The sequence below is a fragment of the Myotis nattereri genome (assembly GCF_964212035.1).
Source record: "Myotis nattereri genome assembly, chromosome: 3".
In the NCBI taxonomy this organism is placed as follows: Eukaryota; Metazoa; Chordata; class Mammalia; order Chiroptera; family Vespertilionidae; genus Myotis; species Myotis nattereri.
The window spans coordinates 31,380,700-31,395,875 of NC_138077.1; the positions used below are offsets into that span (position 1 = coordinate 31,380,700).

The 15,176-nt window shown below is 38.7% G+C and overlaps 1 pseudogene across 1 annotated transcript; it reads right to left on the bottom strand.

The window, feature by feature from the left end:
* Positions 1 to 12,938: 12,938 nt before the first annotated feature.
* LOC308515322 (small ribosomal subunit protein eS4-like) lies at positions 12,939 to 13,725 on the bottom strand (annotated as a pseudogene). The gene has a single exon. The product of its transcript is annotated as a small ribosomal subunit protein eS4-like (transcript).
* Positions 13,726 to 15,176: the final 1,451 nt, after the last annotated feature.

A 15,176-nucleotide genomic window follows, 5' to 3' on the forward strand; every position in this document is an offset into this window, starting at 1 on the left:
GCTTAAGTTTCAACCCAAAACTTCTAAATTGCTTAATCTTTGAAATATGTTACTTTAAAATCCTAAATAGTGCTTAAGTACCGTTAATTATCATAAACTCTTAATTTAGAATTGAGTGAAATATTTTTTTCTGGTCCCTCACGTAATAAAAACTTGTCACATGTATAGTCTTCATTTTCCCCAAGATACACTGATGTTGCCATAGGTTTCTGTCTAACTTTCTTGAATATAGTTTTTTAGTCAATTGTAAATGTACCTATTCTGGTGAAAAGTAATTTTAAGTTAAACTGTACCCCATAGCTTGAAAATCCAGAGATTTTGTAATACTTTAAAAGTGGCCTCTGCTAAATTACCTTACCCATATAAACTTACTCTATTCTTTGCATGCTCATTTTGTGTGTTGATTGCTATCTTCAAGTTTGTTTTGGTGTTGTTTTTGCGTGCTAATTCATTAGGCAAGCAGATTTTCCCTCAGATTTTATAATACTCTATTTAGGAAAAATACAAAAATTATTACTTTAAAAAGCTGCATTAAAGGAACAGCCTATCAAAAGTGCTAAAGCATCTTTAGAAGGAAGGGAACAATATTAGCTTACTGGGTGGTAGGTGATGTTTAATTTGGGTGATGATAGTTTCTGTACTCTATGAGGAAAAGGTACCAAATTTATAAAGGTAGTAAATGTAAAATCTGCTGTCATTGAGGAAGCTCAAAACCACCCTAATTTCACAAATTCACTTGTAAACACTATGAAAGGATTTGACTGACAACGTAAGTTTGACTTGTGCTTTATTTTTGTAAAGCATATTCTTTTGCTTGAGTTTCTGTGTTCATGAGAATTAGGATGTTTCATGCTTCTTGAACTATAATTTTATAGCATATTTAATATATTACCAGTTGGAGTATAAATCATTTGTACATATTGAATTAAAAACCAATTACTAAAGTAGGTGAAATAGACTGAGTACAATATTTGCAGATTATTCATTTATTTGGAGTCATGACAGAACAACCAATTTATTTGCACATCTGTGGCCTCGGAGGGAAAGTAAAATGATAAATGAGTAACATGCTTAAGGTAGTTCCCTAAAATTAATTGTAAAGCTGGTGTTGAAGGTTTTTGATCAGCTCTAAAATTTTCTTCTCAACAAAAAGACTTCGTTGTGATTGTTTAGGGAACAATATTTTTATTTGGTTTTATGCATTTAATCTGCACAACAGGACATTAAAAAATAATATAATGAAAAGCTGTGCTCAGACTATACATCTATTTCTGTGCTTGGAACTAGTTAATAGTTTTTAATTGAAGCTGTCAGCAATAAGGGACACATTACTGATGTATTATATATTGTGGGATTGAATAAGCAGCTTAATTTTTTTCTAGTATAGAATACTTGTGCATTTCTGTTGGGAAAATTTATATAGGTATTCTATATTGCATCTTGTTTAAAAGGACAGTCTTTTTGTTTTGTTTGTAAAATCTTTCCATTTTAAATGGCTTTAAACTACATAATGCAATTGGGGCCTGTTTTTTAAATAATATAATTAAATGTCTTATATAGTGCTACTGTTTTTGAATTAGAAAGTGATCAAATATAATAACAAATTTAAAAGTTAAGCCCAGAAAACAAAAGTGTATTAAATTAGTTGAATGTAAAATTTACAAGATTTTCTTCAATATAGATACCTCAACTTGAAAATAAAGCACAGCATACTTAAAGTAGTTCTAGTAGAAATGTCCTACCTAAATTACTAAATCTAGGACACCTTTTGGGGGATTATAGTTTGGGAGAAATAAAATATACTTGTTTTTAACCATCCTGTTAGAAGTATTTCTTTATCCTGATAATATTAAGCCAACACTGTAGTCTTAAATTATTTCTGAATTTTAAATCTGTGAAGGCAGTAAATGAAATACCTGTTCTGCAACTGTTGTAACAAATTAATGACTACATTAACCATAATTCAATATAAAATTTTGCCAATGATGTACAGTTTTATGGTTAAAATTGCTGTGGTTGGTTGTATTACATGACACAAAACTGTCCTCTACCTCACGTGAAATAGATATTTTATATGGTTTTACTATAAAACAAGACTCATCTATTTGGTCACTTAGTTTACAAATTTTGAATTATATTTATTGAAACATGACATACTGTGCTCTTAGCTTATACATACCTCAATTGTATTTTGTGCTGTTTTCCATTTTCATGCCTTGTAAATAACTTGTATAGATTGTGGATTAAATTCCAAATAAAAATTTTTAATGCCAATAAAATTGTTTCAAGCCATTTTAGTATCCTGTGCAAGCCTATCCCTTAAAAATTGACATTTTCTTTCTTTTTTTTTTTTTTTACTTTAAAGTCTATTATTCATTACACACTAAGTGACTGAGTTAAGAAACCTTTTAAAAAATATATAAATATAAAGCACATGAACATACTAGCTTTTGGTGATTATCCTCTTTCATGATGCTTGGACTCCTGCTTTAGTGATTTCCCCATATCCTCTACCCCTACTTCTGGTATTAGTTACCTATTCCTGTGTAACAGAATTTAGCAGCTTGAAACAACAAGTGTCTCTCACATGTTATCCGAGGGGCAGGTTAGTGTGATGGCTCAGGAGCTCTTAGAAGAGTGCAGTTATGGTGTTACCTGGGCTGAAGTCACCTGTGTGCTGGACAGCTGGAGATCTGCTTCTAAGCTCACACTCCCAGGGCTACTGACAGGCGCTTAGTTCCTCACTGTGTGGACCTGTCCACAGAGCTCTTCATAACATGGTGATGGCTTCCCCCGAATGAGTGTTACAAAGGAGAGAGAGTGATGTCACAACCTTTGATGACATAGACCCTTAAGTCACAGACTCTTCCCATTTGTTAGAAGTGAGTCATTTAAGTCCAGCCTAGACTCAATTGGAGGCACTTCCAGAAGGGCATGAAGTCCAGGAGTTAGAGATCATTGCTGGCCATCTTAAAGTCTGATTACCAGACCTTCCCTTTTTTTTTTCTGTGACAAAATAAACAAAGTGTATAATTCAGTGGCAGTAAGTACATCCACAATGCTACGTAACTATCACCACAATTTCCAGAACTTTTTCATTATCTGAAATAACTCCGTATTCATCTTTACACCCCAGCTTTTAATAGCCCAATTCTATTTTCTGCCCCTGAATTTGCCTATTCTAGATGCCTTATACAAGTGGAATCATAAAATATTTTTCATTTTGTGTCTGACTTTTTTCTGGGCTGTCTGCTGTTCTTATGCCAGTACCACACTATTTTGACTATAGTAGCTTTGTAATAAGTTTGGAAATGAAATGTGAGTCTTCCAAATTTGTTCTTTTTAATGATTGTTTTGGCTATTTGGGGGTCCCTTTGAGTCCATATAAATTTTACGGTGGGTTTTTCTACTTTTACAAAAAACACCATTGGGATTCTGATAGGGATTGCCTTGAATCTGTGGATCACTCTATATAGAATTGTTTCGTTTTTTTAATCCTCACCCAAAGATATGTTTTTATTGATTTTAGACAGGAAGAGAGAGACGGGGAGAGAGAAACATGGATTGGCTGCCTCCCCCACGCACCTGACCGGGGATTCAACCCATAACCTGGATGTGTGCCCCCGACGTGGAATCAAACCCATGACCTCTTAGGGTGCACAGGATGATGCTTCGACCAATGAACCACACCAGCCAGGGCTAGTATTGTCATCTTAATATTGCGTTCCAACCTATGAGCACGAGAGGTCTATTTCTTTATGTCTTCTTTAATTTCTTTCAGCAGTATTTTGTAGTTTTTAGTCTGCAAATATTTCTCCACCTTGGTTGAATTTATTCTTAAGTATTTTTTTGTTTGATGTATTGTGAATGGAGTTGTTTTTTAAACCAATATGTGTTTATTTTAGTGAAAGGAAGGGAGAGGGAGCGAGATAGAAACAAAAATGATGAGAGAGAATCATTGTTCAGCTGCTTCTGCATGCCCTCTTCTGGGGATCAAGCCCCAAAACCTGGGCATGTGCCCTGACCAGGAATCGAACTGTGACTTCCTGGTTCATAGGTCAATGCTCAACCACTGAGCCACATAGGCTGGGCTGGGATTGTTTTGTTAATTTCCATTTTAGATTGTTCATTGCTAGTAAGTAGCAAATGCAATTGATTTTTATGTGTTGATTTTGTGTCCTGGAACTTTGCTGAATTCATTCATTAGCTCTGACAGTTTCATTTTGGTGTGTGTGAAATCTTTAAGGTTTTCTACATATAAGATCACATCATCTGCAAACAGATAATTTTCTTCCTTTTCAATTTGGATGCTTTTAATTTCTTTTTTGCCTAATTGTTCTAGCTAGAACCTCTAATACTATGTTGAATAGAAGTGGTAATAGAATGTCTGCTTTTTTTTTTTTTTTCCTGCTCTTAGAAGGAAAGCTTTCGGCTTTTCACCACTGAGTCTGATATCAGCTATATGTTTTAAATAAAATTGACCAAGGTGGAGAAAGATTTGTACACTAAAAACTACAAAACACTGCTGAAAGAAATTAAAGAAGACATAAATAAATAGACCTCTCATATTCATAGTTTGGTTTCATACCCCACCCAGAAGCAGGCCGTCTAGGAATGGCTTCACGCCAGGCTCCCTGTGGCATGAACAAGTGTGGCATGACCGGGAGGGGCGGCTCCCTTTCCAGCTGCACCCTGATTCCCGGAACCAGCGGCTCTGCACCAGACCAGATCCAGAGTTTTCGACCTTAAAGCTAGAACTTCAGTTTGGCAAGCTTTATGGCCTATTTATCACATTGAAGAAGTATTTTTATCATTAAAGAGTATTGAATTTTGTCAAATGCTATTATTTATTTAATTGAAATACATTTGACATATAATATTTATATATCATATAATATGCTGTTGAATTCGGTTTGCTAGCTTTTTGTTGAGTTTTTTTTTTTGCATCAATAGTCATAAGGGATATTAGTCTGTAGTTTTGTCAAGTTTTTCTGTTTGTAGTGTCTTTGGTCTTGTTATTGGAATACTCCTGGCCTCGTAAAATTAGTTAGAAAGTATTCTCTTTGCTTTGATTATTGGAAGAGTTTGAGAAAAAGTGGTGTTAATTATTCTTTGTTTGGTAGAACTAATTAGTGAGGCCATCTGGTCCTAGGCTTTTCTTTGTTGGGAGGTTTTTGCTTATTGATGTACTCTCCTTACTAGTGATAGGGTTATCCAGATTGTCTTCCTAAGTTGCTTCTGATAGATTCTGTGTTTCTAAGAATTTGTTCATCCAAGTTACCTAGTTTGATGGCATATCCTTGTTTATAGTATTCTCTTAAACTTCTTTTTGTTTCTGTACAATTGGTAGAAATTACCCATTTTTATTTGAATCTTGTGTGTTAGTCATTCTAACTAAAGTTTTGTCAATTTTGTTCTTTCTCCTTTTCTCATACTGTTTTCTTTTATCCTTTGTTATTATTATCTTACTCTTTTTTTTTAATTAAAAAAATTCTTTTGACATTTGTGTCGAGGACTGACTTTCAGTAGTTGGCAGTGTCAATAGTTGGCAGTGAGGAAGCTGCTCTGCCGCTACCCCACCCAGAAGCAGGCCGTCTAGGAATGGCTTCACGCCAGGCTCCCTGTGGCATGAACAAGTGTGGCATGACCGGGAGGGGCGGCTCCCTTTCCAGCTGCACCCTGATTCCCGGGACCAGCGGCTCTGCACCAGACCAGATCCAGAGTTTTCGACCTTAAAGCTAGAACTTCAGTTTGGCAAGCTTTACGGGAAGGTGTTTAGCTCCAATGACAATGATTACTATTTGCCCTGGCCTGACACTGACACTCAGCTAGAAACTGGACTTACCAGAATGTCAAGCACAAGTTTCTGTCTTTGAAAAACTCCCAGACACCTGAACAGATTATTTCAAGCAGCGTGGCTAAGTTTTTGTTTTTTTTTTTTTTGTTTTTTTTTTCTCAGAGGGCTAGGGGAATAAGAAGAGTCCATCTAGCTCAACTTGAAGGGTGAGCTGCGCTCCTGTTCTACATGACACCAAAACAGAACTCTGTGAGGGATGTGAGCTGTGGGGAGGGGAAAGTATTGGGAAGCATTATAGGCAGAAGGAACTGCACGAGGATAGGTTGGAGGCTAAGTAATGAATGCAAGATAATACTTTCCGAGAAAATAATTCACCCGGTTAAATGAGAAACTAAACAGTACAATTTGGGTAATTTATGTTTTGAGGAAAGCATGCTTAAGGCACCGTGGGAACCCTTCAGAACTTCATAGGAAGACACAGGAAAATCCTGTCATAGGAAGTTCTTGGGCTAATTAATTTTGGGTGATTGGAAAGTAGCTGGGTGGAGACAGTCATTTCCTGAGGATATAGGGCAGGTGGAAAGCATAGGGAATGAGAAAGAGTGGCATTTTTCTATGAGGAACTACCGAGAAGCTCATCATGGCGGCTGTGGACATTGCTTTGGGGTAGTGGGCTGCACAGTGGAGGGGAGGGGTTTCTGTGGGAGTTGTGTCATAAAAGGCCTGTATGATCTGGGATCCTGAAGGGGTTGAACTATATTGAAGGTGAAGAGGACTGCCAATGAGATGGTGACATAACAATCAGAATGGCCCTACTGTGTACAGGGACATGAGTACTCTTTAAAAAAAAAAATCAATTATTCTGTTATTTTCAGCTTTAAAATTTTTTTTTTTATTGATTTCAGAGAGGAAGGGAGAGGGAGAGAGAGAAACATCAATGATAACAGAGAATTATTGATCGGCCGCTTCCTGCATGCCCTTTACTGGGGATTGAGCCCGCAATCTGGGCATGTGCCCTTGATGAGAATTGAATCCGGGACCCTTCAGTCTGCAGGCTGATGCTTTATCCACTGAGCCAAACCGCAGTGGTTGGCAAACTGCGGCTCGTGAGACACATGCAGCTCTTTGGCCCCTTGAGTGTGGCTCTTCCACAAAATACTGACTTCTGTGCATGGGCCACGAAGTTTCAATCGCACTTTACATGCACGCCCACACGTGGTATTTTGTGGAAGGGCCACACTCAAGGGGCCAAAGAGCCGCATGTGGCTCGCCAGCTGCAGTTCGCCGACCATTGAACTAGGGCATGAGTACTCTTTATAGACCCTTATAATAATAAATATTTTAAAGTATGGAAAATATTTTAAATTAAAAAACATTAAAAAATTTTAAATTATAAATTATGAACTCGTGTTCATTATGGAAAACTGGAAAATGCCTAAAGAACAAAAGAAAAAAAAAATCCTCAATCTCACTACCCAAAGGAACTGCTTATTAACATTCCTGTGTATATTTTCCAAATACATTTATATATATTTTAAAACCAGTCTCCAATTGTACAGGTGTTTTGAAATAAAATTTAGCAATTTGTATTTTGAAATTAATATTTTATAACAGCTACTTTTTATTTGAACACTTAATTGAAATGTAAATTGAAAAATGAACACTTTAGTAATAAATTTTCTTAGACTTTTAGAAGCTGGATCAAAGAATATACATAGTTTAAATTATTTTGCTATGTGTTGCTGATTACTTTTGAAAAGGAGTGTATCAGTTGTGCTATCGGTATTTTGTAAGGCTTATTCCTACAACCTTAGCAAATCATTTTTACATAGCATTAATGAGAGGCTGTGAGAGCCCTCCAGTGGCCAAGCTAATTTCTGCAAAAATATTATCAGTGAAATTAAAAAGGAATTGCATCTAGTTAAATCTTAATGGCAAAAAGAGGGCAGTGACTAGAAATACCTTATCCTGTAGTTAGAGAAGAGATACCGTTGGCTTTCCTTTCAAATTCTTGTTCATCTGCTACCAGATTGTAAAATGTCTTGAATTCCATTGCTGTGTAACAGGAAGGATAAGATTGTGTTGGTTTCAAACAGGTTTACAAACAATGGGTTAATTATTTTTTGGTATAAAAGCTAATATTTATTGAGACTTCCTATGTGTTAGGCCCTTTTCCAAGTATTTTGCATATAACAATGCATTCAATTCACATGGCTATTATGAAATGATTATTTTTAATATCATTTTACTGGCAGGAAATAGAATATTAGTTACTAAACAGAGGTACAAAAAGGTTAAATAACTTTCCCAAGGTTAACTGAAGTAGTAAGTAGTGGAGCCAGGATTCCAACCCAGTGCCCTAACACCCTGCTCTAATGTCTCTCTTGGATCTTGGTGTCCAAGAATGTTCTCATTGAGGATAATTTCATAAAGAAAAATTTTTATTTATGTAAGAAACAAGCAAATAAAAGAAAACAGTTGGTATGATGGAGACATAGGCTTCTAGCCATTTTTAATGGAGCAGTATAGTGTTGATAACATAATTGATGATTTTATAGTTTGTATTGAATGAATATGAGAGGACACAATAGTTTTGATCACTTTATAATTCATACATTTTCAGTAAAGGACAAAGTTGGACAAAATGCTCTGTATTTTGATGTTCTAGGTAGCTGAATGAAAACAGCTGCTCTTAATTTCTAAGATAATTTAATGGTGTGGTTTTCTAATTAATTTTCTTATTTTTCCTTTTGGTACTTACATACTTTATTACTATTATATTTTTAGAAAATGTGATCTCCAGTTTAAGCTAAAAATAAGGACTTTTAAAAAATATATTTTATTGATTTTTTACAGAGAGGAAGGAAGAGGGATAGAGAGTTAGAAACATCAATGAGAGAGAAACATCGATCAGCTGCCTCCCGCACACCCCCCACTGGGGATGTGCCCGCAACCAAGGTACATGCCCTTGACCGGAATCGAACCTGGGACCCTTCAGTCCGAAGGCTGACGCTCTATCCACTGAAGAATACCGATCAGGGCTAAAAATAAGGACTTTTACTGTTCCTCAAAAAATATGACCTCATAGGTTGAATTAGACATGATTTCACCCAGTGTGTTCTGAAAGTTCTGGTAGAGAAACAGATAAATAATTGGTTGTTTGAAGGCAGAAGAGAGAAAACATTCTGGAAAGGACCCAAACCTAACACTCCAGGTACAAGATTTATGTTATTTTGCTTTATCTCCAAGCTGAAGGAGGGGAAATTTGTAATAAAATGCTCTCTAAAGGAATGGTATTATAATTGCACCATGAGGGCCAAGAAATGGGACCCCCAAAAGGCATTTTCCCCTTTAGAAGCTGCATTTGAAGTTCCAGATGGAAGTCCTTTGTGGAGGTGCTGCTGCTCTTCTCTGGATGCAGATACTACGATGGAGGCCAGCATCTCCAGGTGATCAGACTTTTCTGCTTGAGACCCGAGCACCACACACCCCTTCTGTTGGAGATGGTGTCACCATACCCAGGGCAGCAAGTGGGTACCCGAGACCACAAAGGACCGGTAGTTTGTCTCTTGTCCACCCCTAGACCAGTTCTAGTCCTCACCTCCTGATTTATTCTACCCCTTGTCTTCAGATTCCCATTTGCTGTGAACTGAATATTTGTGTCTCCTCCCAATGTGATGGTGTTTGGAGGTAGGGCCTTTGGGAGGTGATTCGGTCACGAGGATGGAGCCCTCAAGAATGGATTAGTGCCTTTATAAAAAAGACTCCAGAGGACTCCCTTGTCCCTTCCACCATGTAAGGACCAGAAAGAAGGTTGTTGTCAATGAATCAGGGGGAGGACTCTCACCAGACACTGAATCTGCCAGTTGGTGCCTTGATCTTGGACTTCCAGCCTCCCAAACTGTGAGAAATAAGTTTCCGTTGTCTCTAAACCACCCAATCTGCGGTATTCTGTTATTGCAGCCGAAACCAACGGAGGGAGTAGCCTAGTGAAACTCGGAGGCTTGAAAATTCAATCTCTCTTTTTTTGAGCCCTTCCATTCAGCTCCATTGAACAGATGTGTACCAAGCGCTTGCTTTCATGTTTTCTAGGTACTGTGCCACACTCGGGTTTCAGTGATCAGGAAAACAGACAAAACCCCAAGACTCACAGGGCATTTCATTTTTCAGATCTGTGTTTGATACCTTTGCACACACTATGAACTTGTACTACAGTATTTCTAAAAATGTGTGTGTATGTGGGATTTTCATATGATCAAATATTAAATTCACTAGAGGAATTTATCCTTCAAATGGGTGTCTTTTTCAAAGCACTTTTTTAAAATGAATAATCTGACCTAAATAATTTCATATATGTCCCTGTTTTCATATGTTTGGTTCCCTAAAGAGATGCATCTTTTTTAATGTATGAAGAAAGTTTCCACAAAGAAATGTACACTTCATTTGGGTCTAATAATTGCACACGTGGAATGTAGGAAGTTGCCACTAATCTTGTTTCTTTTACACAGAAAATGCTTTACCAGCCATGCAATGATCAAAGATAACCACTAGTAGTCACTGTGAGCCCACTCCTCTGCCCCAAGCTTTGCTTTCAACGTGGGCTCGCCAGGCTTGCAGCTAACACATTTGCCAATGGACATGAGTCACACATTAGTTTGATTGACCATTTTTAGATACTTTTTAGGCAAATGGGAGAACATTTAACCAGGTGTTTTCCTTCGTTTAGTACACACTGACTGGCTCTCTAAGCCTCCCCTTTAAATATCTTCAAATAAGAATAAAATTAAGGAATTTATGCTCAAGCCATAGGAAAGATGCTTACATTTTTTTCATAATGGAAAGACGATTGGACCTAAGGTCGGAAGACGTAGTGTCACGTCTCAGGTATATCTTACTAGTTATGTTATATGCTGTAGAAATGTGAACACAAGAGAGCAAATGACTGGAAAGACCTTTCTCTGAAAGTTCTGGGCACAGTCTCTCTAGCAGAGTGTTTGGGACGGTGGTAGACCTGGAATGTCAGTTGGCTAAAGTAGGCTATGTGGGAGGCCAGATTCTAATCACAGGGAGGGTTTGGGAAGTAGAGTCACAGCCAAGGAATGTGCATGATTTTAGGGAAAGTCTCTCAGCTGAGATAGCTTGAAGGACTTCCCCACTATACGCAGAGCCTTGCCAAAGGGGCTGCACGGTCTCCTGTGGGTAGCAGAGGATTCCATGGCCTCTGTCTGCTATTGGTTCCCAGTTCCTTATGCTCCCCTGACTGCCCCACGTACTTTTCAATGGACATGCTCTCTCTCCACTTATGGCTAATTCATTGAAAAGGTTATGCTTTGCTGGTCTCCTTTGAGTGGCCATTTGTATATCTGTGCCGGGATCATTTTAGACACTCATTTTATGGTTCCTCTCCCATTAATAGGTAATTATTTTTGCTTTAGACTCTATCAAAGGCAATACACATTTTCAATTGCTCTATATTGCTTATGAATAATACTAACTATGGCTAGTAATTAATTAATTAACTAATTAATATATATTTATTGATTTCAGAGAGGAAGGGAGAGGGAGAGAGAGATAGAAACGTCAATGATGAGAGAGAATCATTGATCGGCTGCCTCTTGTACGTCCCCCACTTGGGATTGAGCCTGCAACCCTACCATGTGCCCTGGACTGGAATCAAACCCGGGATCTTTTAGTCCACAGGCCGACGCTCTATCCATTGAGCCAAACTGGCTAGGTCCTGGCTAATATTTATTAGTGTCCATCAATGCTGGGTACTGTGCTATGCACTTTGTATAAATTATCTCACTTAATTCTCAAAATAACACTGTAGGGGCATCTGCTATCCCCACTGCATAGATGAAGAAGCTGAGAGTTGCAAAGGTTAAGGGACAGCCCAAGTGATGAAGTCAGAATATGAACGCAGGAGGTTCCATTTCAAGATCTTAACCACTTGATAGACAACTCTTTCTGCCATTCAGTGCCTGAGTTCTGAAGTCTGGCTTTATTATTATTATTTTTATGTTTTAGAGAGAGGAAGGGAGAAGGATAGAGAGATAGAAACATTGATGAGAGAGAGGAATATTACCGACTGGCTGCCTCCTGCACGCCCCCCTACTGGGGTTCGGGGTGGCAACACGGACATGTGACCTGATGGGGAATTGAATCTGAGACCTCTTGGTTCCTAGGTCGATGCTCAACCACTGAGCCACACTGGCTGGGCTGAAGTCTGGCTTTACAAATACCTCTGTGTGTGTGACCTGTGGGTGATCTGGGCGTTGTTGAATTCTTACTGGTTGAATTTTTTTTAATAGGCTTTATTTTTTAAAAAATATATTTTATTGATATTTTTTACATAGAGGAAGGGAGAGGGATAGAGAGTTAGAAACATCGATGAGAGAGAAACATCGATCAGCTGCCTTCTGCACACTCCCTATTAGGTATGTGCCCACAACTAAGGTACATGCCCTTGGCCGGAATTGACCCTGGGACCCTTGAGTCCTCAGGCCGATGCTCTATCCACTGAGCCAAACCGGTTAGGGCAGGCTTTTATTTTTTAAAGTAATTTTACATTTACAGAAAAATTAAGATAGTACAGAGCTGTCATGTACTTGGCATCAGTTTCACCAATTACTAACATCCTACAGTGGTGTGGTGTATTTGTTACATTTAATAAACCAATATTAATACATTACCACTAACTAAAATCTATATTTACATTTCAATTGCAATTACATAAACAGTCAAAACAAAACTATTTATTTTGCTAGAAACCTACAAACTCAAATATATGTTGAAAATACATCAGAGTAATTGCCTACGCAGCTATGCGATAGGAAATAAGAAATGTGAATAAAAGGGAATAAACAAATAAATGAAATAGGAGCTTTTCAGGGGCTGATAGCTGGTTACAAACTGAAAAGTACAATGAGCTAACTCAGGTATATAAAAAAAGGAAGAGGTTGAAGTGAGAACGACTTTAGGGTAAGGGATTATCATACTCATTTAGCTGTTAAGTCCCATAGGAAAAGGGAATGAAATTTAGGTTATGAATTATTAGCATCTTAGTGGGTATGTCCATTTCCTCCATCTTCCTCCCCCTCTTTAATTAAGTACAAGACTCTCCGAATCATGTCACATCAGCTCATTTCACCAACCGTTTGGCCGCCAGTCTCTTATCTCTCTCTTCAGCAATGGTGAGGTGAATACCCTTTCCTTGGGGAAGGGAAATCCATGGTTTGTTGCCTTTGCCAATAAAAAATGTTGGAGAGCGGGGTGGCAAAGCTATTGCCAGTGGCATATTTGACATGAACTATGATATCAAAAGAACCGGGGTGTTTCTCTCTGTTGGTGATGACACCAATTTTTCCCAGATTGGCACCTCCGGTGATCATACACAGCTTACCGGTGTCAAACTTGATGAAATCAGTAATTTTGCCAGATTCCAAATCAATCTGGTGTTGTTCACCTTGTGAGGGGCTCAGGGTAGCACATGGTACGAGCATCCTGGGTCACCAGATGAGGGATTCCCTTTGTGCCCACAAAGATCTTCCTCACTTTGCACAGCTTGTACTTGGCCTCCTCAGGTGTGATACGATGAACAGCAAAGCGACTCTTGGTGTCGTAGACCAGACGGAAATTCTCTCCTGTCTTATCAATGCTGATGACATCCATAAAACCAGCAGGGTAGGTTACATCGGTTCGGACCTTGCCATTGATCTCAATGAACCGCTGCATGGAGATCTTCTTTACTTCATCTCCTGATAGGGCATACTGAAGTCTGTTTGTTAGGAAAATGATGAGAGGGAGACATTCTCTCAGCTTGTGGGGACTGGTAGATGGACGAGGAGCAAATACACTGGTCAGCTTATCCAGCAGCCAATGCCTGGAGCTGCTACACGCTTCAGATGCTTCTTGGGACCACGAGCCATGGCTGCACTGGGCATGGAAAGAGGACTCTCTTCTTGCTAGTGAAAATGAAATGAAGTTTATGAAAAGAAAGTAGCCACCCTCCGTGCCGCGGGATGGTGTCTCACACAGTGGTGTCTGACGCCCTCACAGGTTGAGTTTTTGTCATTAGAATGTCAAATGCTAATGGAGTCACAAGAGTGCAGATTTTATAACTGCCCTTTCAATGAAATGATGTTGCTTGGGTTTTATATTTTATGTTGTACTTAATACAATAGCAATTTTTTTTTTAAGTTGTAAGGAAATATCTGAAAACATTCAGGTCAGTAGACCCTGGTGAGGAAATGCTCTTAAACACAATGAATGGCTCACTTATAAAATAGTTTCCACAATCAAACTGGTAGGAATACAGGAAGAACACAGCAAGAGTTTGGAATCGTCATATTACAATAACGCTAGCCCAAGTTTATTGAGCACTTACTTTGTATCAGACATTGTATTAAGTGCTATATGTATATTAACTCACAAAATCATCGAGAAACCTATGAGGCAGGCACTCTTTTTATCTTCATTTTACAAATGAAGAAATTGGGGCCCAGAAAGGTGAAGTAACTTGGTCTCACAGCTAGGTCAGTGGAGCCAGGGTTTGAACCCAGACAAAGGGCCAAGTACAAGCTGTGCAAAGTGAGGAAGATCTTTGAACCCGGCTTTCCTTCCTGACCCTGGGGCTCTCCTCAGTGGTGATGGTGGCCCTTGTACTGGACACTCTGTCATCTGTTAGAGAGCCTTTCCTTTCTGTGCACCTGGCTTCTTCGGGGTCGCCTTCAGGCCAGTCTTCCCTAGAAACAGAAGACACGGTGATTTGCCCTGACCCTGGCATTGGGAATAGCTACAGGAGAGCTCAGTCCCGATGGTTTATGACACATATCTTGGAGTGCTGAGCAGGAAGCTTTTGTGCTTGATGAAATCTTTCACATCTTTAAATCTCATGACCCGTGATAGAGAGATATAATAAGATAAGCACGTTGTTTCAAAGGGAGTTAAAGCTGTTTAATATAAATGTAGCCTAAGGAGGACTTCTGTACATGATCAAAAGATGCCAGGCAGTATTCTCTGCAGAATGCAGGTATTAACTGATTTACAGCGAGCCCAGGGCAGCCAGCCCAGCTTTTAAGGTGTCAAAAATGGGAGGCGTGAGCCCTTTAGGAATTTTCAGGAAGTGGTACCCAGGGATGGTCAGTGGGAGGGTGGGTGGTGAATGGGCCCTTAGAGCAGACTGCTTCCCAGCTGTGTGAAGTGTGCATCCCAACCTCTCCCATGCTGATTCTTCATGCGCATTGTGTGTCAACAGTTATGCCTACCATAAAGGGGTTTGGGAGAATTATTTAGTGAGATAGTTTACAGGATAATACATACATATAAATACATGCACAAAGTGCACGACCCAGCTGGATAAATGTGAGTCGCTTGTGTT